Genomic DNA, 20,144 nt, shown 5'->3' with positions numbered 1-20,144 from the left:
GAGGGATTCAAGGAAAATCCATCGTCGTTCTGGTCTTTTATCAACTCTCGGAAAAGATCAGCTGGTATTCCCGTGGACGTCACCTACGGTAGTAGGAGCTCCACCACCGACTCCACTGCAGCAATACATTGATCAGCTACCAAAATACGACATTCACCTGCAGCAGCTCATCTTAAGTCAAGACGCTATTCTCAAAGTCCTTTGCTCAGTCAATCCATCGAAAGGTCCAGGCCTGGACCGTATTCCACCGTCTTTCGTCAAGAACTGTGCAGCATCGTTGGCCACTCCCGTTATGTTTATTTTCAATCGATCGCTTAAGGATGGCGCTTTTCCGGATGCCTGGAAGCTCGCCTCAATTACACCAATTTTCAAGTCCGGTAACATGCACAAAGTGGAAAATTACCGACCTATCTCGATTCTGAACTGCTTGGCCAAAGTTCTCGAAAGTCTTCTGCATGAGAAGTTGTATCCAGCTGTTCAATCCATAACCTCAGAGTTTTAGCATGGATTCATGAAAAAGCGCTCGACAGTCTCTAACTTGATGACTTACACGAACACTCTTATAGGTAGCATCGAGAAGCGTCAGCAAGTGGACTCCGTTTACATCGACTTCTCTAAGCCTTTTGACAAAGTCCCTCACGACCTAGCCATTATGAAGCTAAACCGCCTTGGTCTTCCACCGTGGATCGTTTGTTAGTTGAAATCATACTTACCAGATCCGAGGTATTCCATATACCATCGGGGGTTCCACAAGGGAGTCACCACCTTTAATTTTCTTTCTGTTTATTAACGACGTGTGTGATATGCTAAATTCCTGTAAGTTGGTATATGCGGATGATCTTAAGCTGTACCGTGTGATCAAATCGATCGTGGTTTGTTGCGCACTACAAGCTGATATAGAGCGATTGTCATTCTGGTGTCAGATGAATGGAATGCAAGCCAATGCTGCCAAATGCAAAGTGATTACCCTTACCCGCTCTCACTCTCCGATTATTTTTGATTACTCTATGAATCAATCGCCGCTGGAAAGGGTTAATGCCATTAAGGATCTTGCGCTCATCTTGGACAGAAAACTACGGTTTACGAGCACATATCCATAACAGTTGCAAAGGCCAACTCCATGCTAGGATTTTGGGCCGCAATACTGCACAATTCGACAACGTGTATGCCCTGAAAGCGCTGTACTGCTCTATGGTCCGCAGTGTTCTTGAATATGGAGTACAAATTTGGACTCCATATCATGCTGTTCATCTACCGCGCATCGAGAGAATCCAGAAACAGTTTTTAAAGTTTGCATTACGACGTCTGCCATGGACCAAGGTTGCAAAGACTCATTTCAGCTAAAATAATGTTTTTCGCAATAATAAAACCAAAAGATGGTATGATGGCATGTTTTACTTGTAACTTACAAGAAGAGGTTACAAAGTATGCGTTGGAAACATAAAACCTGTAAATTTTGCTTTCTATGAGTCACAATCAGCGATTTGCTGATCGCTGAGTGAGTGAGTGAGTGAGTGAGTGAGTTTGTGAAAAATCGCTAATTGTGACTCTCATGAAGTGAAATAAACAGGTTTAATATGTCAAACACATTCTTTGCAACCTCTTCTTGTATCCTACCAATTCAAAATTTGATCATGGCATCTAATTATTTCATAATTTAGAAAAAACATTGTTTTGGCTGAAATGAGTCTTTGCAACCTTGCCATGGACAAATCCAGATAGCTTACCTCCGTACGAGCATAGATGTGCGCTTATTGGACTGCAAACACTAACAAATCGCCGAGTCTTTCTCCATAAGATGTTCATACATGATTAGAAATCACATTGACTGCAGTTGTTTGCTCGGGAACATCAATTTCCACACTCCAGCTCACCGTCTCCGGAACTATTACTTTCTGTGGACTCCCGGACATCGTACTGCCTACGGTTATAACAATCCTCTCGATAGATGTTGCAGACTGTTTAATGATGTGTTTGATGTTTTTGATTTTAATATAAGTAGACCAGTTTTTAAGAATAGGATTTAGTCACTTTAAACAGTCTGTATGGCTAAAATGTCAAGGATGGTGTTTAAATAAAAAATAAATAAATGTTGGTCATTCATATCAGTTTGTCAGTAGTTAACGTGTGGAACTGGAATGGATTATTTCAGGGCCTCTTTATCTTATGCAGTATGTATACATTTTTGTATAGGAATAATAGTTTCTGTGTCGTTTTACTAATCCGGGCTGTACCTCTTTTTCGTTTGCGTGCAACACTATTTGATATTATTAACCATATCAAATTTATGAAGCACTGGGAGATCATTCTGGGTAATAAGTAAACCAGAAGAAGAAGAAGAAGAAGAAGAAGAAGAAGATACAGTATGAGCCTCTTCACGGAACGAGTGTATTATTAATCTACCTGGTCTACGCTTTAAAGTTGGCTTCTGTGACGTTTGGTATTACATAAAAGGTAAAATAGGTAGCACTATCTTCATTGAAATGTAAGTATTACTGACAATAATCATAACAATATGATATTTAAATTTATATGATAGGTAAGTGGATCAACGATATTTAAACAAGCGCATTCATTCGCATTCGCGTACGACTTCTAATTGTGCGTGACTCTCCTTTCTCTTAATCCTTCACCTATGCATCTACGCTTCTATGTTGAGAATCAACTGAGCCCTCATTTATTTTCGGCAGTTTTCAATTGACTCGCATATTTTTTGTAGATGTTCTGCTTCTGATTATCTGATTATTATATTAAATATTACTAAATTAAAAAAAAAATGGATGTGTAGAGACCATCCGGGCACCCAATTGAAGCGATTGGGATGGGAAGAGTAAAACTGTCAACTCCTTGTTGCTAATATTTCGTGGATGCAGGGCGGGATCTTCTCCCCATTCATTGGGACATCTCCCTGTTGGATGGCTCGTTTTCTAACCAATTGGCTGATCAAGTCGTTGGAAGGAGATTTTTAAATGTCTCAAGGAAATGAATAGGCGAATTGCCTATCATTCAATTTATTCGTTTTTGGCCCTTGATACAGCGATTTACTGAAGACAATCAGAGGTTATTAAGCATGATCAAGTTCAACAGTGATGATACCCCACAGTTTCCTTGCTACAATGCTACAATCATGTATCAGAAAGAATGGGTTACGTGTCGTTTTCCGTGTGTACGGGTTTCGGTTGCCACTGCATACATTGTTATTAATATTATTAGTTAAATTAATTTGAGAACCAGAGAAGAGAATACGTCTGTCATGCCATTATCCGTGGGGATGTAAAAATCGTGTTTGAATGAGCCAAGCACATTGACAGAAATTAATTAAGTTGTGATCCGGTCAACTCTGGGAAGCGTGGAAACAGGTAGGAATTTAATCCAACAGCTCTACTTTCAATTACCATATAGCTGATTGGGAGCAATATCGAACAGTTATGGAATATAGCTTCATTCAAAATATACCTTTGCAAACCAAAGATGATGTAAATTATGCTCTTGAATCTCTGACTACTTCTATAGTTGAAGCAAGAGCTGCCTCAGTACCAAAATGCGAGGTTAAATTCGATTTAATTATAATAGACGACTATCTTCAGCTCTTGATCCGTCTTAAAAATGTCCGTAGGAGACAATATCAAAGAACACACCTATCCTGCCATGAAAGTTATCTGGAGGGACTTGAAAAAACAAATTAAAAAGCGATTCTCTGCCCTGAGGAACAAAACTTTTGAAAATAATGTTTCTAAATCAGACCCGAGTTCCAAACCCTTTTGGAAACTCACAAAAGTTTGAAAAAACCTCAAAAGCCTATTCCAGCACTTTAAAAAGGTGGTAAAATTTTGATCACAAATTTGGAAAAACTCAGAATCTTGCTAAGCAATTCGTGAGTTCCCATAATTTCAGTTTGGGTCTTACTAGTCCTATTGAGAATATTATATTGCTCGGGATTATCTGAATATTTTCTATCGTGAAAATATTTTTGATGACCCCTGAGGGACTGATTTGGACGAAGTAAGGTCTATAACTAAAAAGTTTCATAATATGAAAGCTCCAGGTGATGATGAAATTTTCTTTATCCTCATCAAAAAACTCCCAGAGAGTACTTTGTCTTTCTTGGTAAAATTATTTAACAGATGTTTACGTTTGGCATACTTTTCTGATAAATGGAAAAATGCAAAAGTTGTTCCAATTTTGAAGCCGGATAAAAATCCATCTGAAGCTTCTAGCTACCGTCCAATAAATTTGCTTTCTTCAATAAGTAAACTTTTTGAAAAGATAATTTTAAATAAAATGATGCTTCACATCAATTCGAACACAATTTTTGCAGATGAGCAGTTTGGATTTCGCCATTTGCATTCAACTACTCATCAACTCTTAAGAGTTACCAAATTAATTCGTTCAAACAAATCTGAAGGCTACTCAACTTGAGTTGCTCTTCTAGACGTAGTTTTGACAGTGTTTGGCATGAAGGTTTGATTGCTAAATTGAAAAAGTTTAATTTTCCACTTTATATTATGAATTTAGTTCAAAATTATTTATTTGACAGAACTCTGCAGGTAAATTATCAAAATTCCAAATCTAATCGACTACCTGTTAGAGCAAGAGTTCCTCAGGGTAGCATTTTTGGGCCTATATTGTATAACATTTTCACTTCGGACCTCCCTGATTTGCCCCGGGTTGTCACAAATCTTTGTTCGCTGATGACACAGGCATTTTCCCTCAAGGAAGAAGTCTTCGTGTTATTTGCAGCAGACTGCAGAAAAGTTTTGGATATTTTCTCTTATTATTTACAAAAATGGAAGATTTCTCCCAACACTTCCAAAACTCAACTTATAATATTTCCAGTCTAGAGCTTCGTTTTTTAAACCTAGTAGTAGTCACATAGTTACTATGAACGGAGTTCCAATTTCCTGGTCAAACCAAGTGAAATATCTTTGATCAAAACTTGACCAAAAATTAACTTTTAAAGATCACATTGAGGGCATTCAAGCCAAATGTAACAAATATATAAAATGTTTGTATCCTCTTATAAACAGGAAATCCAAACTTTGTCTGACGAATAAACTTCTAATATTTAAACAATGGGGGAGAGGTAGCTCATCGATTCTTCCGGTTCGCCTCCTAGCATCGTGCTATAAGGTACCAGGCGATCAGCAGGGTAGTTGATCGATAGCTCGATGACGTCATTTCGTTGGCGTCTGCAATGGGAAATGCTCATAGCAGGCGTTGACGATGGGACGTTGTCGAGTTGTTGAATAGCAACTATCGTGGTAACTCACCGATTACCTGTCGATCTGCCAAATTTGGAAAGACGTCTGCAATGAATTGTCTCATATAATAATATTCCGCCCACTATATTACAAGAAATTGCGAGTAGCTGAGTGGAATGAAGATAAGTTAAGCATTGGGTACAGGACCAAGTCTCCCCTGGGTGGTGCCAAAAGATGAGCGCAATAGAATCATCAAGTTGCCGTAAGGCACGGAATGAGACTATTGCATGGCTGGGTAATCAAAGTCTTCCATTCGTTAGTCATTTCAGGAGGATAAGAACAGGTTTAGGTGGGCGTTGGCCAGATTTAGATTTTTCAGATGTAATCCTGCATAGGACCCTGTCATTGAACGTCGCGTGAAAGTGGAACTTAATGAAGGCCTAAGTACTTTTTCGTAGTTTTTAGTTTTCGGATTTGAAAGATCGTCGGTTACAGTGGCCTGCTTACTGAGAAGAAAAACGCGGTCCCAGGTCCTTACATATCAAAGAGATTTATGGTAAAATCGCTTGTGTATCGTGTATTTTGCGAAACTCGTTGTTGTCGTTAGTTCCGGGTTTGAATGGATACACAAATTTGAACAACGGTATTATGTGATATGAGGGGCTCGGTGGCCTTAGAGCAACCTTTTTTGCTTACTGAGCAGAACATCATGAGTCTAATCTCAGGCCCATCCACATTCAAGATTCGTCAATCGTTTTATTTGTTAATATGACTACATGATAATAACAGCAACTCGGTGATTAAAAAGGTGCTCGTCTGCCTAGTGGCAAACGTTTTTGCTTACTTAGCAGAAGACCGTGGGTTTAGTCCCAAGCTCCTTCGCGTTATATGATCGTTAGGACATCAATTCAGCTTATCGTTTACCAAAACGAACCCTGCTGCAAACCCAACCCTCTTATCCAACATCCCAGTGATTCCTCGTGTTCGGGCGCGGCCGGCGCTGTTATTGCCTAATTTAAGATCACCAGTGTTTACACATTGAGGATGATTGCTAGTCCCAAGCATCGTCTACTGGTTCTCTGTGAAATTACAGCTGATCTGGCAGTAACAGAGTAGCAACCGTGGGCGGTCAATCAAGCAAGCTCAATAAACTTCTAATATTTAAACAAGTTTTTAGACCGGCCATGCTTTACGCTGTGCCAATATGGTCTAGTTTTTGCTCTACCAGGAAAAAAGCACTTCAAAGGATTCAGAACAAAGTTCTGATGATGATTTTGAAGTTGCATCCCTGGTACAGTACTACCGAAGTATATGAAATTTCGAATGTTGAGACTTTAGAACAAATGTCCAATAAAATAATTAATAATTTCAGCCAAAAATCGTTGAAATCCTCAATTGTAACGATTAATTCCCATTATACTTAGATAAGATTTAGTTTTAGTTTTTAGTTTTAAGATTTCACTTGTTATACTGACATCAAGGTTTAAAAAAATTCTGTATAAAATACTGAATTGCCGAGGCAGGAACAATGTAAAACTACTTAGATATATATCATAGCAATTATGGCTGGTAAGTTACTAGTAACTGGAGCCCCTACGTTAAAATGGTATGTAATTTATTTTGAATTTAGAACAAATAAAGAGTTAAAAAAGGTAGGAATTAAAAAAAAAGCAATGCAAATGAGATATGGCTTTATTTTAAAGTGCGCGAATCCAAACCGATGGACATCGATAATGGACTGATTTGGCGAGTTTGTTCCTGTTGAAAAACATATATCTTATATATTTTTTAGTCATTTTTCCTGAATCCCTTTTGCTACCTGGTGTGATAATCTCAATTGCGTGTGATTTATTGGCCAGTTGGTTTGGTTGCGCACGTGGTGGGAATTATTTTAAAGTTCTTATCAAATTTATTACCTTTCACTGGTGGTGTTATTACCAATTCAGAGAAAAATAGCATTTGGCGTCAGATTTGACAACCGAAATTAACAATCGTCACTGACAGCCAATGTCAATGAATCTTTCCAGCACTGACCCAAAACTATTCGCAGAAGGCTATGCCCTCATAACAACGCGAAAAGCATCACAATAAGTTTGTGTGCGGATTTGTAGCGCTACATCCCCGATGCATCATTTAGATAAAAGAAAATAAAGATTTTAAATATTTTATGTGCAAAATAATGCAGTCGATAATCCAGCTGGCAATCCAGCCACCGTTCAACACTATCATGCGTAAAATATACCGAATATTCATCCTGCATTCTAGCCTGCAATCTAGTTAAATTAACCAAATTTTTATAGCGATCTTTGAGCGATCCAGCTATAATCAACACGTTCAAAGCCGTCAACCAAGTCATCTAGCGGGTCAGCGGAAAACAGTTTATTTTGTCCTTAAACGGGCAATAAACGATATTTGTTACTCCCAAACTTCCGAAATATAGTTCATGATAAAATGCTTGCTATTCGGGACCAACAGAGTTATATTTTGATATCCGCAGATATTAGATCTGAATTTTATAAAAGTTCGGAGTCTACAATTCATTTAATAATAGGTTTTTGTGTCAGTGTTTGGAATGTATGACAGCTGCGGTTGTGTTTTTTTTTATTGTTTTTGGTAAATCAATGAATGCTAAGATTTCAGCGAACTGGCAATATATGCCATTGTTAGAAAATCAAAAAATAACCAAGATAACGATAATTTTCAAGCGACGCCGGTGGTGTAGTGGTAAGCGTGATTAGCTCTCACCCCAGTAGGCCTGGGTTCAATCCCAGTCGGCGCCGCTGGGATGTTCTGAGCCATAACATCTCTGATCACGCCTTCCTTCGGAAGGGAAGTAAAACCGTTGGTCCCCGACTCATGAGTTGATGGGTCGATAGGCACGGTCCAGATGTGGGAGCTGCCTTCCTGGCGTCGGTAGCATTGGTGCTCAGCACGGAAAACAAGATCGACGGAAAACAAACCAATGAAAAAAAAAAAACCTATAATTTTCATAACCAAGCATGAGAAATTTCGTTTACTCGTGCGAGCACCACAACAAAAATAACCATCCTCACCTACAAACAGATTTCTGAGACCACCCGCACCGGTGTGTTGCTATTCAGGCTGCTACTTTGACAACTTTAGCCGTTGCTATTTTAGATATCAACTGGTTTACGCGGTCGTTGCTATCACGATTGTTAATTTATCCTTTTAACTTTCGCACCGGTTGTTGCTAAATCTATCGTCAAACTTCAAGTTGAAACTAATCGCAGAGCTTCGCGATTGTTATTTTTTTTTTCAATAATGTTGATGGACTACAAATGTTCATGAGTCGACAATCTGGAAGGAGTGTTTTCCCAACAGCTCTGGTCCTCACAAGTTCGTTCCTCACGCTTCCACGGGTCAGCCGATGACGAAGACCACCAGCAAAAGATGCTGGTAGCGTAGCCTGGGCAATGTCACCACGATAAAAACATGGATCCGAATCGTGGTGATAGCAAAGTGAGGAGGTGCGACTCTCGAGTGTCTGTTCACCATGGAGTTGCGGCTCAAACAGCGTCTGTCTTGGAGCGAGCGGATGAATACGAAATGCTGTATCACGTCAGCTACACCTAAGGTGGTAGCCCCACCAACATGATGTAGGTATCGCGACCCCGGTAAGGTAGCATACCGAAACCTCACCTTTACTCAGAGAAACGAAGAAAGAGAAAACAACCCGGCAAAGAAATAAGGACAATGAATGGAAAATAGGTTCTTGGAATGTCAGAACCTTGAATAAACCTGGACGAGTGGGCCTTTTGGCTCGTGAACTGCAAAAAGTGAATGTGAGCGTAGTTGCTATTTAGGAAGTACGGTGGTCTAAATCTGGAGAACGTGAATTCTGGGCGGTGGATCCCATCGCCAACACTTCTTTCAAATATCGTATCTATCACAGCGGTGGCGATAGGGCATATAACATAGAGTAGGGTTCATAGTGATCAGGAAGCAGATGCAGCATGTTATGAGATGGAGACCGGTAAGCGACGAGGCAAATTCTTAAACTACAGCCTGATCAACATCTATGCGCCAACTAACGATTAATCCGATTACGTTAAGGATGCGTTTTATGACAGTCTCGATAAAACTTATGATGAGTGCCCACAACACAACGAGACGATTGTAATCGGAGATGCAAATGCGCAGGTCAGGAGGGAAGATTTCTTTCGTCCAATTATTGGTACAGAGAGCCAATGATAACGGCCTGAAATGAATAAACTTCGCTGCTGCTAGAGGTGTGGCCATCAGTTGCACCTACTTTGCACACAAGAATATCCAAAAGAACACCTGGAGACATCCAAATGGCGAAACTTGCACTCAGATCGATCACATGTTGGTCGATGGCCAGCACTTCTCAGATTTTATCGATGAAGGACTTTAACATAGACTCAGATCATTATCTGCAAAATTCGAGCGCGTCTGGCGACCGTTATTAATTCAACGAACCGGAGATCGATGCGTTTCAATATCCATCGCTTGTCAGCAGAGGGTGTTACTGCAGAAGCTTGATGAGTGAATTAGTGAAATCAACGTGAACGAGGACCTCAACAATCTGTGGAACACAATCCACAGAGAGGTGAACACAACAGCACAAGAAGTGATAGGTACAGCTGAAAGACGACCACGTAATGGATGGTTTGATGAGGAGTGCCAGAGGTTGACGGATGAGAAGAACGTTGCCAGAAGCCGGATATTAGTGTTTGGTACCCGGCTGAACAAAGAGCGGTACAAATTAGCAAGGGCAGCTGAGAAACGAACCCACCACAGAAAGAAAAGGCAATACGAAAAACGTGTGATTGCTGAGGCGCAAGAAAGTATGGATCAAAACGATATGCGAAGGTAGGACAGTCAATGGTGTGTGGAGTAAAACAGCGCGGAAATTTGCTGACAGATAAAACAATGATGGTTTCCAGGTGGAAGGAAGACTTTGAGGTATTGTTGAATGGAGAGAGTGAAGGTGTATCAAGAAGCAGAGTGAACAACGCAGACGACAATCAAGTTGTAGAGCCTCTAACGCTAGACGAGGTTAAAAAAGCAATACGTGTGTGTGTGTATTCCCTCTAACCCCCACTGGCCGGCAGTGTTATTATGGAAAAACTCTCTCTACAATGTCGCATTTATGGCCATTGTAGACAGCTTTAGTCCGGGAGTTAAAAGGTGATAGCTCTATTGCAGCTCCAGCAACCCATTTCAGAATTTCTGGAGAGTCACGCCCATTCCGAGGTTACTTTCACTTACAATAAGCCCCGCTGTATGCATTACCGTTATCAAATAGATATTGGTCTTACATACACGCTTCCAGGTTCGAATATATTCTTTTCAAACCTGGCACGTATTTAGTTTATATATTTTTTTTAATTGTTAAATGTATTTGGGCTGGTATCACCATGTTAATTTGATCCTCCAATCTATGGATTCCGTAATTTTGATTTTCTCTATGCATTTCGTGATGTACCTTTGTCGTAATACTTCCTTTAACAAACACAAATTTTCTTGCATTGTCATGGTCATCTGGGAGGAGGTTTGCGAGACATCTTTCATATTACTCGCAATCTCCGACACCGGCGAGAGACCAGCAGCCGAGCACTTTTGCAAGCGGAAACTTGCTGATTCACGGCAACGTCAGCCAGCGAATCACCACCAAACCTCGCGACGGACACATTCTCAACACGTTCCCGGACTAATTCACCAACCGGACCGATCTTTCAATAGAACTACTCGCCGAAAGTGTAGCATCCGAACTCGGAGAACCAGGCTCCCAACTCCGAACAATGGAACCCGAGGTTAAAAAGGCAATACGTGAGCTGAAAAACAATAAGGCTGCTGGGAAGGACGAGCTCCCGGCCGAACTTTTTTAACACGGAAGTGAGCAGCTGCATCAAGCAATCCGCCGTATTCTAATGAAGATATGGGAGGACGAAGAACTGCCTGCTAGCTGGTTGGATGGTCTCAATTGCCCATTATTCAAAAAAGGGCACAGACTAGAGTGCGCCAATTAACGCTACAATCGGCGTACAAAATTCTGTCACGCGTTCTGTTTAACAGATTGAGACCGCTTGATGAGTCCTTCGTCGGCGAATACCATGCTGGTTTTCGTGAGGGCCGACCAACGACGGATAAAATGTTTACCTTGCGTCAAATCGTTGATAAATTCCGGGAGTACGACTTGCAGATTGGCCATCTGTTTATTGATTTCAAAGCAGCGTACGATTCAGTAGAGAGAAAGAGCTTTGGCAGATTATGCTAGAACATGGCTTTCCGAAGAAACTGATTAGACTGATTCGCGCAACGCTGGATGGATCGAAATCACGTGTGCGGGTTGCAGATGAGATTTCGACCTCGTTCGTGACCTTAGATGGAGTGAAGCAGGGCGATGCACTTTCAAACTTACTATTCAACATTGATATTGAAGGAGCGATTAGGAGAGCTGGTGTGCAGAGGAACGGTACCATCATCACACGATCGCACATGCTCCTTGCCTTTGCGGACGACATCGATATCATCGGAATTGACCGTAGAACAGTGGAAGAGGCCTTTGTGCCTTGTGAGGGAGACGGCTAGGATTGGGCTCACGATAAGTTCTACCAAAACAAAGTACATGGTAGCCGGTAGACAGCGTGGCAGCAATAGTGGTTTTGGAAATGAAGTGGTGTTAGATGGTGAACAATTTGAGGTAGTGGAAGAATTTGTGTATTTTGGAACACTAGTGACACGCGAAGTGAAGAGATGTGTGCAGCTGCAAACAGGGCCTTTTACGGATTACCTAACCAACTGAAGTCCCGTAGCTTGCAAACGAAAACGAAATTTGCTTTGTATAAGACATTGATACTTGCTTTCTGCGTTGCCAGATATACCGATTTATCGGTGTTTATACCGATTTTCAAACTTGATACCGATATACAGATAAGGTTTCTCAAAATACCGATATTTGAGTTTTAATACCGATTTATACCGATTTTTTTTTTATTAATAATCAAAATGATTACTGCCTGCCCGCACTGAATTGTCAGAGGAATCTATTGTGACAAACTTTTATCTTATTAAAAATTAACATTTTTGAGAGTGCTCTAAAAAAAATTCATCTTCAAAAATGTCTTATGATTGATACTCTTTCGACTAATGCTTCCATTTCCTCGCCATTTTTGCTTACCAAGGAGTCGAGAAACAGCTAATGGATCACCCCAGTAATTTCTGGAAATCGGGAAATACTTCTATTCTTTGGAAAAATGGGTCCATAAAAACGTTAATTTTTGAACTTCCTGAAATTTCTTCAATCTTTTCTTTGAAGTTTCTTCCAACTTTCCCTAGGAATTTCCGTCCACCTTAGCCTGTAACTTATTTTCCTATTTCTTCCGGAAAGCTATTTCGACTTCCCTTGGAAGCTTCTTCTGGCTTCGTCGAAAGGTTCTCCCGTCTCCTCCCGTCAGTTTTTTCAACTTCCCCGGTACTTCAGAAATGCTTCCAGAGTTTTATTGCGGTTCCATTAGTTTCAGGAAAACTTCAGAAACCTTTCAGAAGTTCTGAAACTTCAGAATAGTTCGGACTTTTGGGTAGGTTCCGATAAATTAAAAACAGTTTCATGAACTTCTGTTCATATTCGAGAACCCCGAAATCTCAAGAAAGCCCAGAGAACTCTAATGAACTTAAGGAAAATGAAATATTTTGGAATCTCTACAAGACCAAAGAACTTCAAAGAAATTCAATGGTTTTCTGAATAGTTCCATTTGTTTCAGGAGATTTGAGATAACTTTAGGGAAGCTCTGAGAACATCAGGACATATAAATTCAAGGAAATTTCTCAGAGAATATTCGAAAACTTCAGTTAAGTTTCGAGAGGTTCATGAAAATTTTGGAAACGTAAGAAAAGTAACATGAACAGTAGAAAATTGGGAGAACATTTTAAGGGAAATTCTGTATTTTTTATCGGCAGTTTAGAGAATTTAAAAAAAAAATTAAAAACATCGGGAAGATCAAAGAACTTTAATGCTGATGTTCATTATTTAAAAAAAAGTATGTGCTAAAGATGTTCAAGGGACTTTTAAAGTAGATAAGAGATTTTCCGGTAGTTTCAAAATAATCAGGAAAGATCCGAGTACTTCAAGGATGATCAGAGAACCTCAAAACATCCCCATTAACTTTAGGAAAATAGCAAGAACTTTCAAGGAGTTCCGAAGAATTATGGGATATTCCGAAGTGCAATTCAGGAATGTTCCGAAAACTTCAGGAACATTGTGGGATTTTCATGAATGTTTTATGAATATCAGGAAAATTTCTGAATTAATAGAACATATGAGTAACTACAGGGAATATTGTGCTAACATCCCCAAGAAATCTAAATCTTCCAGATATTTTCCCATCTTCTTCTTGACTTGATATCTTTCGACTGTTTTGTACATGGCATCCGACTTTTTCCAGAAGTTTCTTCCAATCTACTTAACGAAGTTTCTCCCAGTGTCTCCTGGAAGTTTCTTCCGTCTTCTCCAAGAAGTTCAATTAAAGTTCAACCGGATGCATCTATCGAGTTCTCCCAGAAGTTTATTTTGTCTTCCTATGAAAGTTTCTTCATAAGTCACTCTCCGTAGGTTTTTTTTTCCGAATTGTTGGAAGTTTTTTCCAAGCTTCTCCTAACTTTCCCAGCAAATGGGTCCTCCGGGATTGGCTTCCAATTTCCAAACTTTTCGGACTTCCAAATTTTTTCCGAAAGTTACTAAAATATGTTTGCCAGAAGGTTCTCAATATTTGTCTTGGATGTTTTTTAGACATCTTTTAGAACTTCCTTCAAACTTTCTCCACAAGATCTTCTTTATTCTTCCTCTGGAAGTTTAGTCGGTACCATTAAGAGACTTATTCAAATATTTCCCAGAGATTTCTTCTGACTTACATAGAAAGTACATCTCTCGATTCTAGTCCAAAAAAATTGAAAAAAAATTAAAATTAATTAAATCAGTGAATACCGATAAATACCGATTTTTTAATCAATTGATACCGATAATCATGAAAACAATCTAGCAACACTGACTTTCGGTGGCCCTCTACGGCCATGAATCGTGGACGTAAAAGGAGACTGACCGGAGAGCATTTGGTGTCTTAAAGCGTAAGGTGCTGTGAACAATACTCGACGGGAAACAAGAAAATGGCATCTGGCGGTGTCGCATGAATCACGAGTTGTACCAAGTGTATAACGGTACATATATAGTGAAGCTTATACATCCGAATATCCGGGTGGGCATACAGCATTCTCCCGAAGAGTGAGTTGACCACTGAGTTCTCTCGACCGATTATTCTCGGCGGCGTTCTTATTTTCTGTGAGTGATTAGTTCACCATCGACACTGCTCACATGTAAATTCAGATCGCATATTCTTTTGAATTCGAGAAAAAATAATTTTAAAATTTGCATTGTAAGCATTGTTTCAAATGTAATGGGACAACTTCGCTGCCGTTTGTAACATTTACCAAATCCGAAAAAAAATGTAGCTGAGGAAACTTTTCATCCCATGCTATCATTATCTATTTTTTTTTAAATTGCATCTTAGTCCCCGCTGACTTAACACCGACCATTTAATCAAATCGAAGGATATTTTCGTTTTCCGTTTTTAGTCTAAATAATATTCACCGCTACGGAGAACCCATTTCAGATTTGCAACAGACATACAAATGAGTACCCTGAGTTCAGATGGAAATAAATTTCAATTGAAAATTCATTGTGCCTATTCGTTCGGCTTTGCGTTCGCCTACCGAATTTCAGGAAGAGAACTTTCAGGAAATTTGAATAGCCCGTTTTTTTTTAAATGCTTCAATGCACCAAAAAGTGTGGAAAATTGCAAGAATTTGACGTTGGTGAAATTCAGCTTCGTTCAAGTTCACGTCTTTTCAGAGCAAAGATTATGTTTTAACTGCTATATGAGAAATTTCTCATCTCTAATTGTCCACTTGAAGTCGATATGTGGAAGAAAAAAGAGTTCCTTGTTGCTCGTGATGTTTTGTAATAAGTAGTTTTTCTTGGGTAGGCTATATTGTTTCGGCCAGACAAAATTGTTTGCTTCCAGCCACTGTAAATAATTTAGTTTTTCTACATCATAATAGAGAACTTTTGTTAGAAAAATTAGGGAATTGATATGACAATGTATTATTGCTTTTGTAATATTTTTCTATTCTTCCATTGTATGTTGTGTTTTTTCATTATTGGTGTTAATTTATGAGAATGATATAATTAATTGTAACATAAGAAAATGCATAAATTAATAGTAATTCAGTGTGAGAAACGTTTTTTTTATATTATTTGATCATAATTTATTACACTATCCAGGCATGGAAAATCATTTGCAATCATTTCATACATTCATTTACATTCATTTGCCTCATACTTTTTTCATCAACAGCATTCCGCAAAATGTTGTATGAAACTTTTGTTCGTTTTGTTATTAGCTACAACTTTTGCTCATAACTAAAATCTGTATCTCTTATGCATCACGAACTAGAGCGGGCAGAACTTCACACCAAAAAATTCTGAATTTTACTGGCGATGTAAACATCCATGCATGCAAACATTCATACATGTAAACTTCCTTTTCACGTAATCTAGCAACTTGCAAGAAATGTTGCAAACAAAAGTGGACAGTTGCATACAACATATGGGATATTACATGACATGTCTCATAAATTTACACGATCTATAATCTAAACTTGTATGATATATGACGCTCCATTTATGTGCATCATAGTAACGGAAATTTACACTACTATTTTTTAGCTGTGTTGTTACTGTTTTTCAGTGAATGTGAAATACATTCACTGAAAAACAGTAGTGGCTTCTGTTCACTCTGGTTCGTCATGCATAAGAGATACGAATTTGACTTGTTAACAAAAGTTGTAGCTAACATACAAAAGCTCTATACATCATTTTGCGGAATGCTGTTCAAGAAAAAAGTTAGAGGCAAATGAATGAAAATGAATGCACACGAAATGAATTCAAATGATTTTCCATGCCTGACACTATCCGATATCTGACTGTCCAGATATCCAGATATCCGTCCATATTTTATCCGGATATCCGGTTGATCCGGATTTTGAATACTATCCGGATAGTTCCAGCACTATTCGTGACCAAACTGTGCCAAGCATTATTTGGCCTGCCTACACAGTCGTTTCAGGGGCTGTTTAAAATTTTTTTTTTAAGGAAACGAGTATGTTAGGAAGAGCGCGGTATGTTCAGCCAAAGATATCTAATTAACAAGATATCCCACTAATCAATTCCTCATACAAGGCATATAGTTACCACCCTTATGTGATCGCAGTGCTATCTGTTGAGTGCGCATTGAAACTGTTGAGAGTTCCCCGCCAAATTTACCACCAGGGCTCAATAACTGAAGGGTGTCAGCATGACAGATGTCAACGCGAACGTTGATGATCAGCCGAGGGAAGAGGACGATATCATCCTCGAAGTCATCATTATATTGCGATAGCAAGATTCTTACTTGTTTGTGATTGCTTCGATTTTCAATCATTACCACTTTTAACGCAACAGAAACACTTGAAAAGACAATCACACATCCAAGCGCGCATCATTATGTGCTTGTAATATGTTTTGCTTTCGAGCGAAAGAGTTTCAAATATACCAGTAAGATGCAAATCTCTAATAGTAATTGATGATTTGTGGAGCTGTTATTCAACATAATCTTAATAAGCATATAAGTAAACATGGGAAAAACCTCTTCAATCTCTCTAAAGAATTACTCTACTGCCACTGGAAATGCAACGTATCTACATCATTGCTAAACGTAATAAGATATGCCGTCTTTTTTGGCCAACGCAGCACGCATTCTATTAAAAAAATACGTTGGAATAAACATTACTTTCCGTATGAAGTATTTGACAAACCCGCTGAAAACAAACGCAAACAGGAGTAGCTAAAGCTGAATGATGACGATGAGGTGACACCGCTTCGTGTTTTGATTTGCGCTGTATCGTGCGCTCAGTTGTGTGGGTTCGTACATGTATAGATGTTTGTGTGCGTGTTTTCTTCCAACGCAGCAGTTCAACGTTGTCTCGTCACAAACCATTTGGCGCTGTTATCTGTCTCTATAAGTTCCAAAGAGTGAAGGGGGTCTGGTTCAGCACTATCTTCAATTTTCATCACAAACCATTTCCGCTCATCTGAATCCAATCAAGATTACTTGTACATCTACGTGATAAAGGGTGAACACGAAATGAATATCACCAAATGTCTTGACGTTTTCAGAGAAGATTCTTAAGCGGGTTATAAATTTGAAAACAAAAAAACCAAAGGTTTAACGACAAACTTACCCAACAAATACTGTGCATGGATTAAAAGCTGAATTAAGCAGAAGAAACATTATTTTACCAGAATAAGCCCTTATTCAGCAGGCAATGTTTGTTAATTAAACCTGTTCCAATCAGGAATACAAAAAGTTGTCTTACAAATTTTGTCCATTTGCCAAAAAGTAAATTTAGCTAATTTAAATAATTTGGTATATTCTTTGTTCAACTTATTCACAGATTATAAAACTTTAAGGTGTGAGAAAAATTGTTGCTTTTGTTTGGATTTAAAGAGTTGAGTTGTCCTGTGCTCAGGGGAATTCAGATTTTTTGTGACAGAATGAGCCGGAATTTTTAAGGGTTCTATCTGACCAACTGCACAATATTTGGAGATGTAATATTGGCCTAAAAAATGGGTAAGCCCCGTGAATCAAAAGTAGCAATGATCAACAACTTTCCTCATATAACCGCTGATTTCAAATTTGAGACTGGAGAACATTTTTTTGAGAGTCGTCTGTTCGCTTGACTGTAACTCGGGTTAAACAGTCCCCAAGACCGTCATAAATATTACTAAAGAATCATCACTGGAAATTTCAAATCATTTGGCAACGTGGTTAAAAAGTTACATCTTCTTATGTCTGTGACATTAATTTCGTGGTCACCCTTTAGCAGCATAACAAAATTGCCAATCGATGAATTTGGCTCTAACCTACCAATTTTATACACCCGAACGATCGAAAAAATTCCATTTTACATCAATATCTCGATAAGGAAACTAGGATGTAATTTTGATCTCGCCGGCTTCTTTTTTATTCCCTATAAGAAGCTTACAATCTCCAGCAGCAACGATGGAGAAGATTTGCTATCTTGCAAATTGGATCTACTAGCTGTGTCCCCACAGCAGTAGCAGCAGCAGCACTCCGGTAAAACATATTCCAGTTTCAGAATATAAAAAAATGTCATGCTTATGCTTACAGCTGGATTGTCGTTCGTGTTCGTTTTGATAACAAGAAAACGTGATTTTTCGGAATCTCTCAACACGTTCGCGCTTTCGAAAAAACAAAAAAAACATTGTTGCAGATATGAGATGCGTTGGATACTGGGTTGGTAAATATTTGCATGATGTCGGTACTGATAGAGCTGCCAGTGTTTTCCTTCAGAGGAGCGATGTGATGATTCCCCGATATCCATGGTACTGAGAGCATTTTATTCGAAAAGCTGCTGTAAATTTAATCTGCCTTGCTAATGGACGATGTAGTTGCAGTGCATTAGTTGCCTGAGAACAGTATGGCAGGAGGAAAGTTCGTTATTTATATTTGATCAAATGTTACTTACGTGAAGCAAATTGGTGCTAAAAGCTTCTATGATTAATTTGGTTTTCGATGTGGAGGGCAAAGTTGTTTGAGATAGGATACATTATTTGATATCGTTTTCTTCATGACTAGTACGTGTTACTGACAATTTTCGTCAGCCTCCTGACGAACCGATCCAGCTGCAACCAGATGTCCATTTATTAATTATGCTTTTTGACAATTAAATTTCCTCAGAGTGTGATCATTTTAAAGTCGACACTTTTTCACTTCCCTCTATAAACAACATGTTTCTTTTCCATTATGGTATCAGCACGGTACGAATCAAAATAGTAAAGCAAAATTCACCCCATCGGCCGAGATGAACACGGCAGCCGAAGTGCGAATTCATCGCACATGCGCCATACTGCGTTTGTTCTATCTCACAGCACCAGCCAGGTTCATGTCCTGCAGTGTGTCTTGAAGTAGCTATATCGATCAGCTGAAAGTCAACAAAAGTCGTCGTCTTGCTTTCCCCAGTAAGACGGTAAACAAGCCCGCGCGACCGAAGTGAGAGTTGTTTGCAGTGTATCGGCTTTGATTAATTTTACCGCATTAAAAGTAACGGTCCTTCTTTGAAGGTAACAAATTTGCTCGATATTCCTGGAAGAGGCAAGCGGAGTGATCCGGCAGCTTTATCAAGTGTGCAGCTTTGTTTTCGGTTTTGTTCAGATTACGAAGTGTGTGCAATCTGCTGCTAGATAGAGTCTTCAATCCCGAGGTGAGTGATGAGAGTAGATTTTAAGAAGACTCGCGAGACAGGAGAAAGAGTGACGGCAGAGTGAAATGAATCTTGGCTCAAAATAGCATCAACAGTAGCAGCAGTGTAGCAGTAATTGGTTATGATGTATATAGGAATATGATGGTGGAAGGAAATTGCGAGTGTTAGTGGAACTAATACTTTCCGGGTAAAAGCTTTCGGGCTTAAGCCTTCCCTACTCAGAATTCAATTTGTTTTTCTTAGATTGTGGATGAATCTGACAGGTTTACGTGAGTTGGAAATTGAATTGCATCGTTGATTGAGTTGAAATTGGGAATGGTAATGCGGAAGCGAAGGTGTACGGCAAACCATTTGCTTCAATGACAGTGTCCCTCGGACCGTTATCATCGAAAATATAGCTCTGTCATAACGGAGTAGGGTAAACAGGTATAATACGCCCCTTTTAGTATACGGTTATATTTGTACCGTTTTGACTTCAATTACGGGGTAATCACGTTGATCAGTTGCTTTGGAAGTTATTAATAACTTGTTATATTTTTTCCTTCGGTGGCAGTTAACCCTTAAATGCATAGTGTTGCCATT

General features: G+C 39.1%; 2 protein-coding genes across 8 annotated transcripts in view; one reads left to right on the top strand and one right to left on the bottom strand.

The window, feature by feature from the left end:
- Positions 1–20,144, bottom strand: part of LOC135709868 (dual specificity calcium/calmodulin-dependent 3',5'-cyclic nucleotide phosphodiesterase 1-like) — a 714,199-nt gene that overhangs the window by 278,291 nt on the left and 415,764 nt on the right. The window lies entirely within an intron of this gene.
- Positions 19,217–20,144, top strand: part of LOC135709870 (maltase 2-like) — a 39,040-nt gene continuing 38,112 nt past the window's right edge. Inside the window, exon 1 of the mRNA XM_065232303.1 lies at positions 19,217–19,562. The gene's annotated coding sequence lies outside the window, so the exon portion shown is untranslated. The remainder of the gene's footprint in view (positions 19,563–20,144) is intronic.

This window comes from Ochlerotatus camptorhynchus, unplaced genomic scaffold (genome assembly GCF_037179485.1).
Source record: "Ochlerotatus camptorhynchus isolate MF236.1 unplaced genomic scaffold, CSIRO-AGI_Acam_v1.1 ptg000367l, whole genome shotgun sequence".
NCBI lineage: Eukaryota > Metazoa > Arthropoda > Insecta > Diptera > Culicidae > Ochlerotatus > Ochlerotatus camptorhynchus.
Note: the sequence above shows the minus strand (reverse complement) of the source record. Positions and strands in the feature narration are given on the sequence as shown.